General features: G+C 43.1%; 1 protein-coding gene across 4 annotated transcripts in view; it reads right to left on the bottom strand.

Moving 5' to 3' along the window:
- Positions 1-16533, bottom strand: part of LOC115124271 (prosaposin-like) — an 85152-nt gene that overhangs the window by 5235 nt on the left and 63384 nt on the right. For all 4 annotated transcript variants that reach the window (XM_065017519.1, XM_065017517.1, XM_029653703.2 and 1 more), the window contains one exon: positions 597-652. The gene's annotated coding sequence lies outside the window, so the exon portion shown is untranslated. The remainder of the gene's footprint in view (positions 1-596; positions 653-16533) is intronic.

The raw sequence follows: 16533 nt of genomic DNA, 5'->3' as shown, positions 1-16533 counted from the left end.
TAACAAGTCACGTCTGTTAATTTAAACGCATTCCAGGTGACTACCTCATGAAGCTGGTTGAGAGAATGCTAAGACTGTCCAAAGCTCTCATCAAGGCAAAGGGTGGCTCCTTTGAATAATATAAAATATATTTGTTCAACACTTTTTTGGTTACTACATGATTCCATATGTGTTATTTCATAGTTTGGATGTCTTCACTATTATTCTACAATGTAGAAAATAGCACAAATAAAGCAAAAACCTGGAATGAGTAGGTGTGTCCAAACTTTTGACTGGTACTGTATATTTCTTGAATTATATGTATATACAAGTACCCATATATATATATATATATATATATAAGAGAGAGAGAGCACATTATCTGGTAATTTTCTCCCAGTAATACACTTCTGTTTTTTCTCTCCATATTTGTTAGCTTTCTGCTTTGAACCTTGCCAGTTGGTTGTTAGTACAGTAGGCAGCACAATATATTGCACACACACAATATGTTTCATACACACAATATGTTTCACACACACAATATGTTGCATACACTAAGGCTATATTTTGGGGGTTAAATGGGGGAATTATTGTTCCAAAATAACAATAGTTCTTACGTTCAGCTTGTCCCAGGCGTTTTGTGTTTCCTCCCCAGTGACAACCCTCGCCAGAGCTGTGGAAATATTAAAAGATTGTTAAATAATTGAGCACTCCATTTATGGTTCTAAAAGTCTCATGAACAAGATTACACATTTTAATTACATGTTTAATTTAATTGAAACATTAATTTATATGTCAATAATGTCCATTGAATAAAAAATACTATAACATCACATTCATAGAGTTAACAACCTAAAATGTGTGCAATTGTATAGCGGACTCGTACCTGTGTTCTGGTAAGCAATTAAGACAACGAATACAAGCTTGAAAAATGCCATCATAAGTCAGACTCTCCCTTTAAGACTCTACTTGAAAAATGAATACCCTCTCAACGTAGAACTGGGGTATAGACAGGGTCCACCTGCCACATAAAGCCCTAACCAATCAGAGCTTGACAGAAAAGTGTGATAAGCTTTTTGTATTCTCGTTGGTATTGCGGAACTGAGTTGTACAAACGTAATGTTGGTCCCAATTCAATAGAAGCTGTAATTTTAGTATGTGGATCCTCTAACAAAACAAATTTACAACTAGACACCCCTGACTGAATGCTTGAAAGTGTTAGGTTCTAAATGAACCTATTAAATCTCATGGACAACTTCAAACTTAATATACTTAATATGTACCCCCTTCCTCACTAATCCACAGCTCTCCACCCTTATCAGTGCCTGCCAACATATGATCATCTGCACTCAGTACATTCCAAGTTGAATTGCCTCTACCATATACATTTCTCCTACAAATAACCATTCACTTCTGGTGTAGACCCTCTTAACTCACCACAGATGCATAGGAGCATCATTGACTAATGCTGGTGGTAGGTTCAATTAGGGTCAATTTAGCCTCTTCAACAGCACCTCAGTGCCATATGATGTTATTGCCACAGCTTGGATGTTGTGTTAGGTTGAGGTTGGCTGCAGAGGGCTGAAGTGACGCTCTCTGCTGGTCTGATGAAAGGTATGTGCCTAGTGGTGATCACCACTAGTAGTGTACCAGGAAAACTACTTGTTCCTAAGTAATGCTTTGTACTGCAATAAAGCCATAATCAGTTCCTGAAAGGTCATAAACCATTGATGTGACATCATGTGTTCTGAGCCCTCTGCATTCTGAGCCCTCTCCTGTACTCCCTGTTCACCCACGACTGCGTGGCCACGCACGCCTCCAACTCAATCATCAAGTTTGCGGACGACACAACAGTGGTAGGCTTGATTACCAACAACGACGAGACGGTCTACAGGGAGGAGGTGAGGGCCCTCGGAGTGTGGTGTCAGGAAAATAACCTCACACTCAACGTCAACAAAACTAAGGAGATGATTGTGGACTTCAGGAAACAGCAGAGGGAACACCCCCCTATCCACATCGATGGAACAGTAGTGGAGAGGGTAGCAAGTTTTAAGTTCCTCGGCATACACATCACAGACAAACTGAATTGGTCCACTCACACAGACAGCATCGTGAAGAAGGTGCAGCAGCGCCTCTTCAACCTCAGGAGGCTGAAGAAATTCGGCTTGTCACCAAAAGCACTCACAAACTTCTACAGATGCACAATCGAGAGCATCCTGGCGGGCTGTATCACCGCCTGGTACGGCAACTGCTCCGCCCTCAACCGTAAGGCTCTCCAGAGGGTAGTGAGGTCTGCACAACGCATCACCGGGGGCAAACTACCTGCCCTCCAGGACACCTACACCACCCGATGTTACAGGAAGGCCATAAAGATCATCAAGGACATCAACCACCCGAGCCACTGCCTGTTCACCCCGCTATCATCCAGAAGGCGAGGTCAGTACAGGTGCATCAAAGCTGGGACCGAGAGACTGAAAAACAGCTTCTATCTCAAGGCCATCAGACTGTTAAACAGCCACCACTAACATTGAGTGGCTGCTGCCAACACACTGACACTGACACTGTCTCAACTCCAGCCACTTTAATAATGGGAATTGATGGGAAATGATGTAAATATATCACTAGCCACTTTAAACAATGCTACCTTATATAATGTTACTTACCCTACATTATTCATCTCATATGCATACGTATATACTGTACTCTATATCATCGACTGCATCCTTATGTAATACATGTATCACTAGCCACTTTAACTATGCCACTTTGTTTACATACTCATCTCATATGTATATACTGTACTCGATACCATCTACTGTATCTTGCCTATGCTGCTCTGTACCATCACTCATTCATATATCCCTATGTACATATTCTTTATCCCCTTACACTGTGTATAAGACAGTAGTTTTGGAATTGTTAGTTAGATTACTTGTTGGTTATTACTGCATTGTCGGAACTAGAAGCACAAGCATTTCGCTACACTCGCATTAACATCTGCTAACCATGTGTATGTGACAAATACATTTTGATTTGATTTGATTTGATGTCAAGTAACAATGCCAACATGGCAGGATATTCTGTTTTTTTATCTGAATTCATATTGAGTTAAAGGCAAAGTGAGTATGAACTTCAAAGGATATAAGATATTACAATGAATGGATATGTCTCACTTGATGCCTGATGTTCTTTGAAGTGTATTGATTTGTAGTATTTGCTATTGAGGAGAATTTCTTATGGACCTTTGATGTGAGACCAAATCATGAATTCAAAATAGACCTAACCCACCACTATACAAAAGGGTTGTTTACACACCTTATGTAGTTCGAGTTGCATGGAGCATAAAAACTCAAGGAGCTCCTACACTGACATTCTTGTATGCTCCACAATGTTTTGCTCAAAATAAAGAGGAATTGTTTTCGACTGGCCCTGAACAAAGACATTCCTTTCGGTCGTCACTGAATGCCCAGTCTGGCCATAACTTTATTTCACAGTAATAAACCATGCATATCAGTTCCTGGAGGCAGTGATTGTATCAGTTTTACAGCAAGTTGCCAGTTATTATTGCAAGTTATCGTCTATATATGCGGTACAACTAAAATGACAGCAGCTATGGTGGTTGGACCTCAGTATCTCGCTCTATTAGTTTTCAGACGTACACTAATGTTCAAAGGTTTGTGGTCACTTAGAAATGTCCTTGTTTTTGAAAGAAAAGCCATTTTTTGTCCATTAAAATAACAGAACATTGATCAGAAAGACAGTGTTGACATTGTTAATGTTGTAAATTACTATTGTAGCTGGAAACGGCAGATATTTTAATGGAATATCTACGTAGGCGTACAGAGTCCCATTATCAGCAACCATCACTCTTGTGTTCCAAAGGCACGTTGTGTTAAGAAATGTTTGCAGACCCGAGAAAACTCGAGGCTGTAATCGCTGCCAAAGGTGCTTCAACAAACTGAATAAATGGTCTGAATACTTTGTAAATGTGATATTGCAGTTTTTTATATAAATTAGCAAACATTTCTAAAAACCTGTTTTTGCTTAGTCATTATAGGGTGTGTGTAGATTGATGAGAAAACCAATTTAATCAATTAAAGAATACGGCTGTAATGTAACAAAACATGGAAAGAGTCAAGGGGTCTGAATACTTTCCGAATGCATATAATTTGGGACTAAGGGTGATGCGATTTAAAAATATATATTTTCTCACCTGGTGAGGAGGGGTGCTGACAAAAAAAGTATCCCTTGCTACAGAAGCTATGCTGGTCTGGTAGTACAGAACTAGTAAAGGCCCAGTGCACTACTTAATTTAAAAAATATATATTAATAAAATATATATATATAATTTTGTCATTCACATTTTTCAGGGGGTGCTGGAGCACCCTCAGGACCCCTACTTCCCGCGGCTATGGTGCCAATAAGACCAATCGGTACCTTCAAAGCCTCTCACTGGCCAATACATAGCATCCAGGGTTTATATACACTATATATACAAAAGTATGTGGACACCTCTTCAAATCAGCAGATTAACCGCACCCGTTGCTGACAGGTATACAAAATCGAGCACACGGCCATGTAATCTCCATAGACAAACATTGACAGTAGAATGACCTTACTGAAGAGCTCAGTGACTTTCAATGTGGCACTGTCATAGGATGCCACCTTTCCAACAAGTCAGTTAGTCAAACTTTTGCCTGGCTGAAGCTGCCTCGGTCAACTGTAAGTGCTGTTATTGTGAAGTAGAAATGCATAGCGTGTAAAAATCTGGGTTTGGCAGATGCCAGGAGAACGCTACATGCCCGAATGCATAGTGCCAACTGTAAAGTTTGGCGGAGGAGCCATAATGGCCTGGGGCTGTTTTTCATTGTTCGGGCTAAGGCCCTTTGTTCCAGTGAACAGAAATCTTAACACTACAGCATACAATGACATTCTAGACGATACTGGGCTTCCAACATTGTGGCAACAGTTTGGGGAAGGCCCTTTCCTGTTTAGGCATGACAATGCTCCCGTGCACAAAGCGAGGGCCATACAGAAATGGTTTGTCGAGATCGGTGTGGAAGAACTTGACTTGCCCGCACAGAGCCCTGACATCAACCCCATCGAACACCTTTGGGATGAATTGGAACGCAGACTACAAGTCAAGCCTAATTGCCCAACATCCATGCCCAACCTTACTAATGCCCTTGTGGCTGAATGGAAGCAAGTCCCCGCAGCAATGTTCCAACATCTAGTGGAAAGCCTTCCAAAAAGAGTAGAGGCTATTATAGCAGCAAAGGGAGGACCAACTCCATATTAATACCAGAACAATGTCATAAATCGATAGAATGAATGCTACAATCCAGTTGACACTTGTAAAGTTTTCTCTGTCATCTCTGCTTCTTTCACGGAGCAAAGGCCTGGTGACAAAATGCAATAACTAAAAGAAAAACAGGAATGATTTTCCGTGCTAAGTTTTGACCGGTTGTAAGGAAATGGAAAGGTGTAAAAATGATGCAACATGTTTCTGATAAGATTTACGTTCGGCTTGGATGCATAGGCTAGATTGTGTGGTTGAAATAGTCTACTATCAGCTTTTATGATGTTGATAAAAGTAGCACCTCTGCAGATGGTATCTAACTGTGTATTTGCATTCTTCGCAAGATGCTGAAAGAAATCAAATCATCTTTCTCCACTCCTGTTCCCAATTCCAAATTTTGCCTGCATTTGGTGTATCATTTTATGCAAGAAATTTATAATTCTGCAGGAGTTAATATTAAGGCAATGTGAGAGGTTATAGACCTACAGTCAGTGTCCAAATTTCAGTTTCCATTTAACCCATCTGAACAGTTCCCCTACATACAGTTCCCCTACATACAGTTCCCCTACATACAGTTCCCTTGATGTGCCATAGGCCTATTTGAAGTCCTCCTGTTGTGACTGTATAATTTGTATAGCCCTCACAACCATCAAATATAACATAGCTGGCACTGCTTTCATCTCTTTTACCACTTCACCAAATCTTTTACAAACATTACTTTTATGGCATTCCCTCTCTTTATTTTTAACTCTCCATTTCACAGCTTTTCTATTATTGAATTAAACTCTGACATTGTCCCCTCTTGATCAACTTGAACTTTTTCTGCCCATTCCCTAAAGCCTTTGGCGATTTGCATGTAGGATATTTGGTGCACATAGCCTACATTTAAGGCATGCTTCAGTTCGGCTGGCGGCTAGCCGAAGTCAGCTATGCAAACCCAAGGAGTGTGCTAGTGTCACGCCCTGGTTGAAGTATTTTGTGTTTATCTTCATGTATTGGGTCAGGCCAGGGTGTGGCATGGGTTTTTGTATGTGGTGTGTATATATTGGGATTGTAGCTAGTGGGGTGATCTAGCAAAGTCTATGGCTGTCTGGAGTGGTTCTCAATCAGAGGCAGGTGTTTATCGTTGTCTCTGATTGGGAACCATATTTAGGCAGCCATATTCTTTGAGTTTGTCGTGGGTGATTGTCCTTAGTGTCTTTGTTCCTGTTCGCTGTGTTAGTTGACACAAGTATAGGCTGTTTCGGTTTTCGGTACGTTTATATGTTTTGTAGTGTTTTGTATTGATTCGTGTTTACGTTTTGTTGATTAAACATGGATCGCAATCTACACGCTGCATTTTGGTCCGATCCTTGTTCCACCTCTTCGTCAGAGGAGGAGATAGAAGAGAACCGTTACAGAATCACCCACCACAAACGGACCAAGCAGCGTGTCAACAGGCAGGAGCCACAGGAGAGGCAACAAAGGCAGCAGGAGCAGCAGCAGCTGCAGTGGGAGAGGCTGCACTACCTGGAGAAATGGACATGGGAGGACGAACTGGACGGTAAAGGACCCTGGGCTCAGCCTGGAGAATATCGTCGCCCCAAGGAAGAACTGGAGGCGGCAAAAGCTGAGAGGCGCAGGTATGAGGAGGCAGCACGGCGTAGCGGATGGAAGCCCGAGAGCCAGCCCCAAAAATGTCTTGGGGGGAGGCTCACAGGGAGTAGGGCTACGCTAGGTAGGAGACCTACGCTAACTTCCTGTGGTTACCGGGGGGCTAGAGAGACCGGGCAGGCACCGTGTTATGCAGTGGTGCGCACGGTGTCCCCAGTGCGGGTGCATAGCCCGGTGCGGTATATTCCAGCCCCGTGTATCGGACGGGCTAGATTGTGCGTCGAGCCAAATGCCATGAAGCCGGCTCTACGCATCTGGTCCCCAGTGCGTCTCCTTGGGCCGGTTTACATGGCACCAGCCTTGCGCTCGGTGTCTCCGGTTCGCCTGCATAGCCCAGTGCGGGCTATTCCACCTCGCTGCACTGGCAGGGCGACCGAGAGTATTCAACCAGGTAAGATTGGGCAGGCTCGGTGCTCAAGAGCTCCAGTGCGCCTGCACGGTCCGGTCTATCCAGTACCACCTCCACACCCCAGCCCTCCGGTAGCAGCTCCCCGCACAAGGCTTCCTGTGCATGTCCTCGGTTCAGTACCACCAGTGCCAGCACCACGCATCAGGCCTACAGTGCGCCTCGCCTCTCCAGCGCTGTCGGAGCCTTTCTCCTCTCCTGCGCTGCCGGAGTTTCCTGCCTGTTCAGCGCAGCTAGAGCCTTCTTCCTCTACAGCGCTGCTGGAGTCTCCTGTTTGTTCAGCGCAGCCAGAGCTGCCAGCCTGCATGGAGCAGCCAGAGCTGCCAGCCTGCATGGAGCAGCCAGAGCTGCCAGCCTGCATGGAGCAGTCAGAGCTGTCAGTCTGCATGGAGCAGCCAGAGTTGTCAGTCTGCATGGAGCTGTCAGTCTGCATGGAGCAGCCAGAGCTGTCAGTCTGCATGGAGCAGCCAGAGATGTCAGTCTGCATGAAGCAGCCAGAGCTGTCAGTCTGCATGAAGCAGCCAGAGATGTCAGTCTGCATGGAGCAGCCAGAGATGTCAGTCTGCATGGAGCAGCCAGAGCTGTCAGTCTGCATGAAGCAGCCAGAGCTGCCAGTCTGCAAGGAGCTGCCACTCTGCAAGGAGCTGCCAGTCTGCACAGAGCCGCCAGAGCTGCTAGTCTGTAAGAAGCCGCCAGAGCTGTCAGCCTACATGGAGCAGCCAGAGCCGCCAGTCAGCATGGAGCAGCCAGATCTTTCAGTCTGCCAGGATCCGCCAGTCAACCAGACTCTTCCAGATCTGCCAGACTCTTCCAGATCCGCCAGTCAGCCAGACTCTTCCAGATCCGCCAGTCAGCCAGACTCTTCCAGATCCGCCAGTCAGCCAGACTCTTCCAGATCCGCCAGTCAGCCAGACTCTTCCAGATCCGCCAGTCAGCCAGACTCTTCCAGATCCGCCAGTCAGCCGGGATCTGCCAGAACCGCCAGTCGGCCGGGATCTGCCAGAACTGCCAGTCGGCCAGGATCTGCCAGTCGGCCAGGATCTGCCAGGATCCGCCAGATCCGCCAGTCAGCCAGGATCTGCCAGTCAGCCAGGATCTGCCAGTCAGCCAGGATCTGCTGAAACCACCAGCCAGTCAGGATCTGGTAGATCTATCTACCTGCCTGAGCTTCCTCTCACTCCCGAGCTTCCTCTCACTCCCGAGCTTCCTCTCACTCCCGAGCTTCCTCTCACTCCCGAGCTTTCTCTCACTCCCGAGCTGCCCTTCAGTCCCGAGCTGCCCTTCAGTCCCGATCTGCTCCTCAGTCCAGTGGGGTTCTGGGTGAGGACTACTAGGCCATGGTCGGCGGCGAGGGTGGACTATCCAGGGACGTGAGAAGAGGGGACTAAGACATTGACTGAGTGGGGTCCACGTCCCTCAGACGCCCACCCGGACCCTAACTATTGTTTTGAGGTGCGTTCGGGAGTCCGCACCTTAGGGGGGGGGGGGGGGTTCTGTCACGCCCTGGTCGAAGTATTTTGTGTTTATCTTCATGTATTGGGTCAGGCCAGGGTGTGGCATGGGTTTTTGTATGTGGTGTGTATATATTGGGATTGTAGCTAGTGGGGTGATCTAGCAAAGTCTATGGCTGTCTGGAGTGGTTCTCAATCAGAGGCAGGTGTTTATCGTTGTCTCTGATTGGGAACCATATTTAGGCAGCCATATTCTTTGAGTTTGTCGTGGGTGATTGTCCTTAGTGTCTTTGTTCCTGTTCGCTGTGTTAGTTGACACAAGTATAGGCTGCTTCGGTTTTCGGTGCGTTTATTTGTTTTGTAGTGTTTTGTATTGATTCGTGTTTACGTTTTGTTGATTAAACATGGATCGCAATCTACACGCTGCATTTTGGTCCGATCCTTGTTCCACCTCTTCGTCAGAGGAGGAGATAGAAGAGAACCGTTACAGCTAGCATACTCCCGCGAGAGAAAAAAGTGGCAATAGTATTGTTTTTCTATTTTGAGATGACGTCATAATTAATTTGACCTACTCAAGAAATCTGCCATTAATTTTGACGTTTTTGCAGAGATCTTAGTTGCGCAATTTTACATCTAACTAAAGACTTTACTGAAGAATCCCTACTGTTCACCAATCAGCAAAGAAATGGTCTTAGACTTCAGCTACCGACTTCGGGTTGGTCCAAGAAAAAATGGTGTGTGCCTGAAGTCCTAAACGAACAATAATGTCACATATCATCATAATATATGTACAATCTCTTCTGAACTGTTTCGACTGGAAAGCATTCAACGCCTTTAGGCCCTAATAATGTGTAGGCTTAGGTACTAATGCCAGTTAGCCTAAAATAACGAAAGAAAAACCTCAATGTAGCCTATAAATGATACATTTATGGATTGTTTCAAGGTATTGTTTTCCCTTTATTCAACCCAGCCGCCACCCACCCGCCCTTCATCCACATAATATTTCATGACCCTAAACCTGACCGACTGCGGGTTATGAGTCAACCTTTGCATCACTAATAACTAAGATAGCTACATTATTTTCATGGTGTGTTGACTTCTTTTACTCTATACTGATAGAATTTTGGATTGAAAAAAGACATGGCATACTACATACCATAAATTATTCTTCATGTGTGATGGTGCAAAGTATCCTCTACCCCTAAAACTCAACTCTGGACCTCGAAGCCGGTTCCACTGCTTGTTTTCATTGTTCCCCTCTTATCATGTTAATCACCTTGGCCATGTTCATTTCCTTAGTCATGTCAATTACCTTAGTCATGTCAATTACCTTGGCCATGTCAATTACCTTGGCCATACCTTGGCCATGTCAATTACCTTGGCCATGTCAATTACCTTAGTCATGGTAAGAGTTAATGGTCTTACTTCCCTATGTAGGCCGCATCTCAAGTAAAAGTTTCTGTGTGGAAACAGCATTAAGCAAAAGCATGATGACAACAGACTAAAGCCATACATAGATGTAGGATCTTAATTTGAGCCATCTTGCTACAGCAAGACAATAATCCTGCAGGGAATCAAATACCATGATCAAATAGGCACTAAAGTAAAATTGCAAAGAAATAAACTTCATGTCCTGAATACAAAGCGTTATGTTTGGGGCAAATCTAACACAACACATCACTGAGTACCACTCTTCATATTTTCAAACATGGTGGTGGTTGCATGATATTGTGGCTATGCTTGTCACCAAGACGACATTGAACGTTGCTGAGTGGCCTAGTTACAGTTTTGACTTAAATCTGCTTGAAATTCTATGGCAAGACTTGAAATGGCTGTCTAGCTATGATCAACAATCAACTTGACAAAGCTTGCAGAATTGTTAAATGAATAATGGGCAAATATCATACAATCTAGGTGTGCAAAGCTCTTAAAACTGAAGTCCTAGGAATCAGGCCACTAATAGGCTCAAGGAGATGCGGTGATAAGTATTTGGCGTGACCTTGACCAATAAGACTCTAACAAAAGTAGGGGTCCTCTGAATGGGAGACTAAGATATCCAACTAGAACTAACGAGAAGGGATGGCTAGAATCAGCTGACTGAATCTGGCCGTTTTAACAAACACCATTGTAAATACAACCTATATTTATGTTTATTTATTTCCCTTTTCATACTTTAACTATTTGCACATCTTTACAACTCTGTATATAAACATAATATGACATTTGAAATGTCTTTATTATTTGGAACTTTTATGAGTGCAATGTTTACTGTACATTTTTTATTATTTCACTTATGTTTATTATCTATTTCAATGGAAACATATGTTTCCCATGCCAATAAAGCCCCTTAATTGAAATTGAATGAGAGAGAGAGAGAGAAAAGGAGAGCGAAAGAAAGAGAGCGAGAAAGAAAGGAAGGAAGGAAATAAGGAAGGAAGGAGAGCGAGGAAGAAAGAAAGGAAGGAAGAAAGATAGGAGAGCAAGAAAGAAAGGAAGAAAGATAGAAGGAGAGCGAGCAAGAAAGAACGATAGAAGGAGAGTGAGAAAGAAAGAAATAATAAAGAGAACGAGAGAGCAAATCAAGAGAAATAGAGAGAGTGGTTGTTCCAGCATGTGTTTGTCAGAGTATGCATGCACGTGTTTCTCATGTCCCTTGCTTGTTGATCCCCAGGCTGTGGTATGAAAACCCAGGTGTCTTTACCTCAGCACAGAGGGCTGCCCTGAGTCGTGTCTCTTTGGCTCAGATCATCTGTGACAACACTGGCATTACAGTCGTGTTCAATGATCCATTCAGCCAACCCGAAGACAAGAACAAACCCATTAACTGCAACAGTATCCCGCAATTAAACCTCCGAGCCTGGAGAGAGAGACAGCAGAACCAGAACCAGGAGGAGGATCAGGAGCAACAGCAACAACAACAACAACAACAGCATCAGCACTAGTCGGACCAGGACAACGAGGTAATTGGTTCAACATCAGTTAATAAATCAATACTTCTGCACCAAGGTGACATTTAATCCATCAAGAACCCATCCACCCCTCTCTCCAAACAACACCCTCTTTTTCTGTATTCCTTTCTAGATCCCCTGATGTGAGGCCCCCCGGACCCCAAGGACCCAGCAGCTCTCTGTCTTCTCTGTCCAGCTGGCCGACAACTTCCTCACACTTAACAACGTTACAGTAGTCTGCCAGGTTGTTTACAACACCGTTATTAACAGGGGCGTTATTAACAGGGGCGTTATTAACAGGGGCGTTATTAACCACCTGCACAATACCTGGTATCTACCACTTTTCCCTTCTTCTGCACAGCGCTTCGTAGAGCGGACCTGTGGCGTAACAATCAGTTGTGTCAATGCCCTTCTGTCAACCAGCTGATTCTCAGGAAATCTGATGCACAAGGTCAATTAACTACAGTAGTAAGGCTTCTTGTCATTTTGAACAGGATTTAAAAAAGATTTCTTTGCATTCTGCAAACTGATCACTTGGTGTTTTAGGTGTTGTTGATTTATTCTATGACAACAAAAAAATCAAGGAGTGCTGTAAGAATTGTCATGTATTTGAGTTGTGTGAAAGAATCCAAACAGAAGAAAAAATAGCAAAAAGTTTTAACTTTATAAAGTAAATGTATTAGTAAACAGAAACTGCTGAATTCCTCAAAAATATAATTTGTTTATTATCAACGACTGTAACTGTATTAGGTTATATTCCTAGCCTATGTTCAAGTCAGTTATGACCAGACTTTTTAAATTAAAGATTCTGCACACTTTTTGTACTGCACACACTTTTGTACTGATTAAATTGTGTACTGCATCTGTATCCAAATATGTATTTTTTTTAATGGTTTATTTTTCTAATATTTTATGTGAATGAAATACTGTATTTGTGTGTTTTATTGCATAAATATACACTGCATCAGAAAATTAACATAAAAATGATGTAACTAATTGTGGTACACTGGTCAGCTGTTCACACGCACCTGCCTGCAATTGCTAATAACTAATGATTTGTATATACACTATGACTGATAGGGGTTTTGAAGACACCGCACCTCCATCTTGGCACTCTCCAACCATTAAAAAACATATCATGGAAGATATAGAAATGCATTTATTACTGTCTACATTTGTTTTTGACAAATGTTATCTATTACAGATACTTGTAAATTATATTATGTGAGCTAAATATAAAAACAAATAAGAACTATGTTTAAAACATTTTCCTTAAAGTATTATTTTTAAAGTTCTAATGTTAATCTCCCATCTACATCAAAATCATACTTAAATACGTGTTATTTTGTTTATGAAAAATGTCACTCAAATATTGCAGAGGACTACTTCTTCTGGGGAGTGTCAATCATAGCCGTGGGAAATACAGTGCCTTCGGAAAGTATTCAGACCTCTTGACTTTTTCCACATTTTGTTACGTTACAGCCTTGCTCTAAAATTGATTAAAATAGATTAAATACATTTTTTCCTCAGAAATCTAGACATAATGACGAAGCCAAAACAGGTTTTAAGAAATGTTTGCAAAAAAATGAAAAAATAAATGACATACCTTATTTACATAAGTATTCACATCAATTGCTATGAGACTTAAAATTGAGCTCAGTTGCCTCCTGTTTCCATTGATCATCCTTCAGATGTTTCTACAACTTGATTGGAGTCCACCTGTGGTAAATTCAATTGATTGGACATGATTTGGAAAGGCACACACCTGTCTACATAAATGTCCCACAGTTGAAAGTGTATATCAGAGCAAAAACCAAGCCATGAGGTGGAAGGAATTGTCCGTAGAGCTCCGAGACAGGACAGTGTCAAGGCACAGATCTGGGGAAGGGTACCAAAAAATGTCTGCAGCATTGAAGGTCCCCAAGAACACAGTGGCCTCCATCATTCTTAAATGGAAGAGGCTTGGAACCACCAAGACTCTTCCTAGAGCTGGCACGCAGGCCAAACTAGGCAATCGGGGGAGAACGGCCTTGGTCAGGCAGGTGACTCTGGCAGAGCTCTAGAGTTCCTCTGTTGAGATGGGAGAACCTTCCAAAAGGACAACCATCTCTGCAGCACTCCACCAATCAGGCCTTTATGGCAGAATGGCCAGACCGACGCCACTCCTCTGTAAAAGGCATATGACAGCCTGCTTGGTATTTGCCAAAAGGCACTTAAAAACTCTCAGACCATGAGAAACAAGATTCTCTGGTCTGATGAAACCAAGATTCAACTCTTTGGCCTGAATGCCAAGTGTCACATCTGGAGGAAACCTGGCACCATCCCTACAGTGAAGCTCGGTGGTGGCAGCATCATGCTGTGGGGATGTTTTTCAGCGGCAGGGACTACGAGTCTAGTCAGGATCAAGGCAAAGATGAACGGTGCAAAGTACAGAGAGATCCTTGATGAAAACCTGCTCCAAAGTGCTCAGGACCTCAGACTGCGGTGAAGGTTCACCTTCCAACAGGACAACAACCTTAAGCACACAGCCAAGACAATGCAGGAGTGGCTTCGGGACAAGTCTCCAAATGTCATTGAGTAGCCCAGCCAGAGCCCAGACTTGAACACGATCAAACAGCTCTGGAGAGACCTGAAAATAGCTGTGCAGCAACGGTCCCCATACAACCTGACAGAGCTTGAGAGGATCTGCAGAGACTAATGGTAGAAACTCCCCAAATACAGGTGTGCCAAGCTTGTAGCATCATACCCGAGAAGACTCGAGGCTGTAATCGCTGCCAAAGGTGCTTCAACAAACTGAATAAATGGTCTGAATACTTTGTAAATGTAATATTGCAGTTTTTTTTTAAATTAGCAAACATTTCTAAAAACCTGTTTTTGCTTGGTCATTATAGGGTGTGTGTAGATTGATGAGAAAACCAATTTAATCAATTAAAGAATAAGGCTGTAATGTAACAAAACGTGGAAAGAGTCAAGGGGTCTGAATACTTTCCGAATGCACTGTATATAATTTGGGACTGAGGGTAATGCGATTAAAAAATAAAAAATTCTCACCGGGTGAGGAGGGGTGCTGACAAAAAAGTATCCGATGCTACAGAAGCTATGCTGGTCTGCTAGTACAGAACTAGTAAAGGCCCAGTGCACTACTTTAAAAAAATAATAAAAAATAAAAAATACAAAATATATCATTTTGTAATTCACATTTTTTTAGGTGGTGCTGGAGCACCCTCATCACCCCTACTTCCCGCGGCTATGGTGCCAATATGACCAATCGGTACCTTCAAAGCCTCTCACTGGCCAATACATAGCATCAACAATCCAGGGTTTATATACACTATATATACAAAACTACATGGACACCTCTTCAAATTAGCAGATTCAGCTACTTTAACCACACCCGTTGCTGACAGGTATACAAAATCGAGCACACGGCCATGTAATCTCCATAGACAAACATTGACAGTAGAATGGCCTTACTGAAGAGCTCAGTGACTTTCAATGTGGCACTGTCATAGGATGCCACCTTTCCAACAAGTCAGTTAGTCAAACTTTTGCCTTGCTGAAGCTGCCTCGGTCAACTGTAAGTGCTGTTATTGTGAAGTGGAAATGCATACCGTGTAAAAGTATGGGTTTGGCAGATGCCAGGAGAACGCTACATGCCCCAATGCATAGTGCCAACTGTAAACTTTGGTGGAGGAGCCATAATGGTCTGGGGCTGTTTTTCATTGTTCGGGCTAAGGCCCTTTGTTCCAGTGAACAGAAATCTTAACACTACAGCATACAATGACATTCTAGACGATTCTGGTCTTGCAACATTGTGGCAACAGTTTGGGGAAGGCCCTTTCCTGTTTAGGCATGACAATGCCCCCGTGCACAAAGCGAGGTCCATACAGAAATGGTTTGTCGAGATCGGTGTGGAAGAACTTGACTTGCCTGCACAGAGCCCTGACATCAACCCCATCGAACACCTTTGGGATGAATTGGAACGCAGACTACGAGTCAAGCCTAATCGCCCAACATCCATGCCCAACCTCACTAATGCCCTTGTGGCTGAATGGAAGCAAGTCCCCGCAGCAATGTTCCAACATCTAGTGGAAAGCCTTCCAAGAAGAGTAGAGGCTATTATAGCAGCAAAGGGAGGACCAACTCCATATTAATACCAGAACAATGTCATAAATCGATAGAATGAATGCTACAATCCAGTTGACACTTTTAAAGTTTTCTCTGTCATCTCTGCTTCTTTCACAGAGCAAAGGCCTGGTGACAAAATGCAATAACTAAAAGAAAAACAGGAATGATTTTCCGTGCAAAGTTTTGACCGGTTGTAAGGAAATAGAAAGCTGTAAAAACGATGCAACATGTTTCTGATAAGATTTACGTTCGGCTTGGATGCATAGGATAAATTGTGTGGTTGAAATAGTCTACTATCAGCTTTTATGATGTTGATAAAGGTAGCACCTCTGCAGATGGTATCTAACTGTGTATTTGCATTCTTCGCAAGATGCTGAAAGAAATCAATCATCTTTCTCCACTCCTGTTCCCAATTCCAAATTTTGCCTGCATTTGGTGTATCATTTTATGCAAGAAATGTATAATTCTGCAGGAGTTAATATTAAGGCAATGTGAGAGGTTATAGAGAGTGAGAGGTTATACATTTCTTGTTTTGTATATTGTTCGTTTATCATCTTCATTAAAGATGTATCACAATAACCACGCTGCGTTTTGGTCCGCCTCTCCTTCAACAGAAGAAAGCCGTGACACCATTCCCTAAAGTGTTTGGCGATTTGCATGTAGGATATT

The sequence above is a fragment of the Oncorhynchus nerka genome, linkage group LG4 (assembly GCF_034236695.1).
Source record: "Oncorhynchus nerka isolate Pitt River linkage group LG4, Oner_Uvic_2.0, whole genome shotgun sequence".
NCBI lineage: Eukaryota > Metazoa > Chordata > Actinopteri > Salmoniformes > Salmonidae > Oncorhynchus > Oncorhynchus nerka.
The sequence above is the reverse complement of the archived record's forward strand: the minus strand, read 5'-3'. Positions and strand labels throughout refer to the sequence as shown.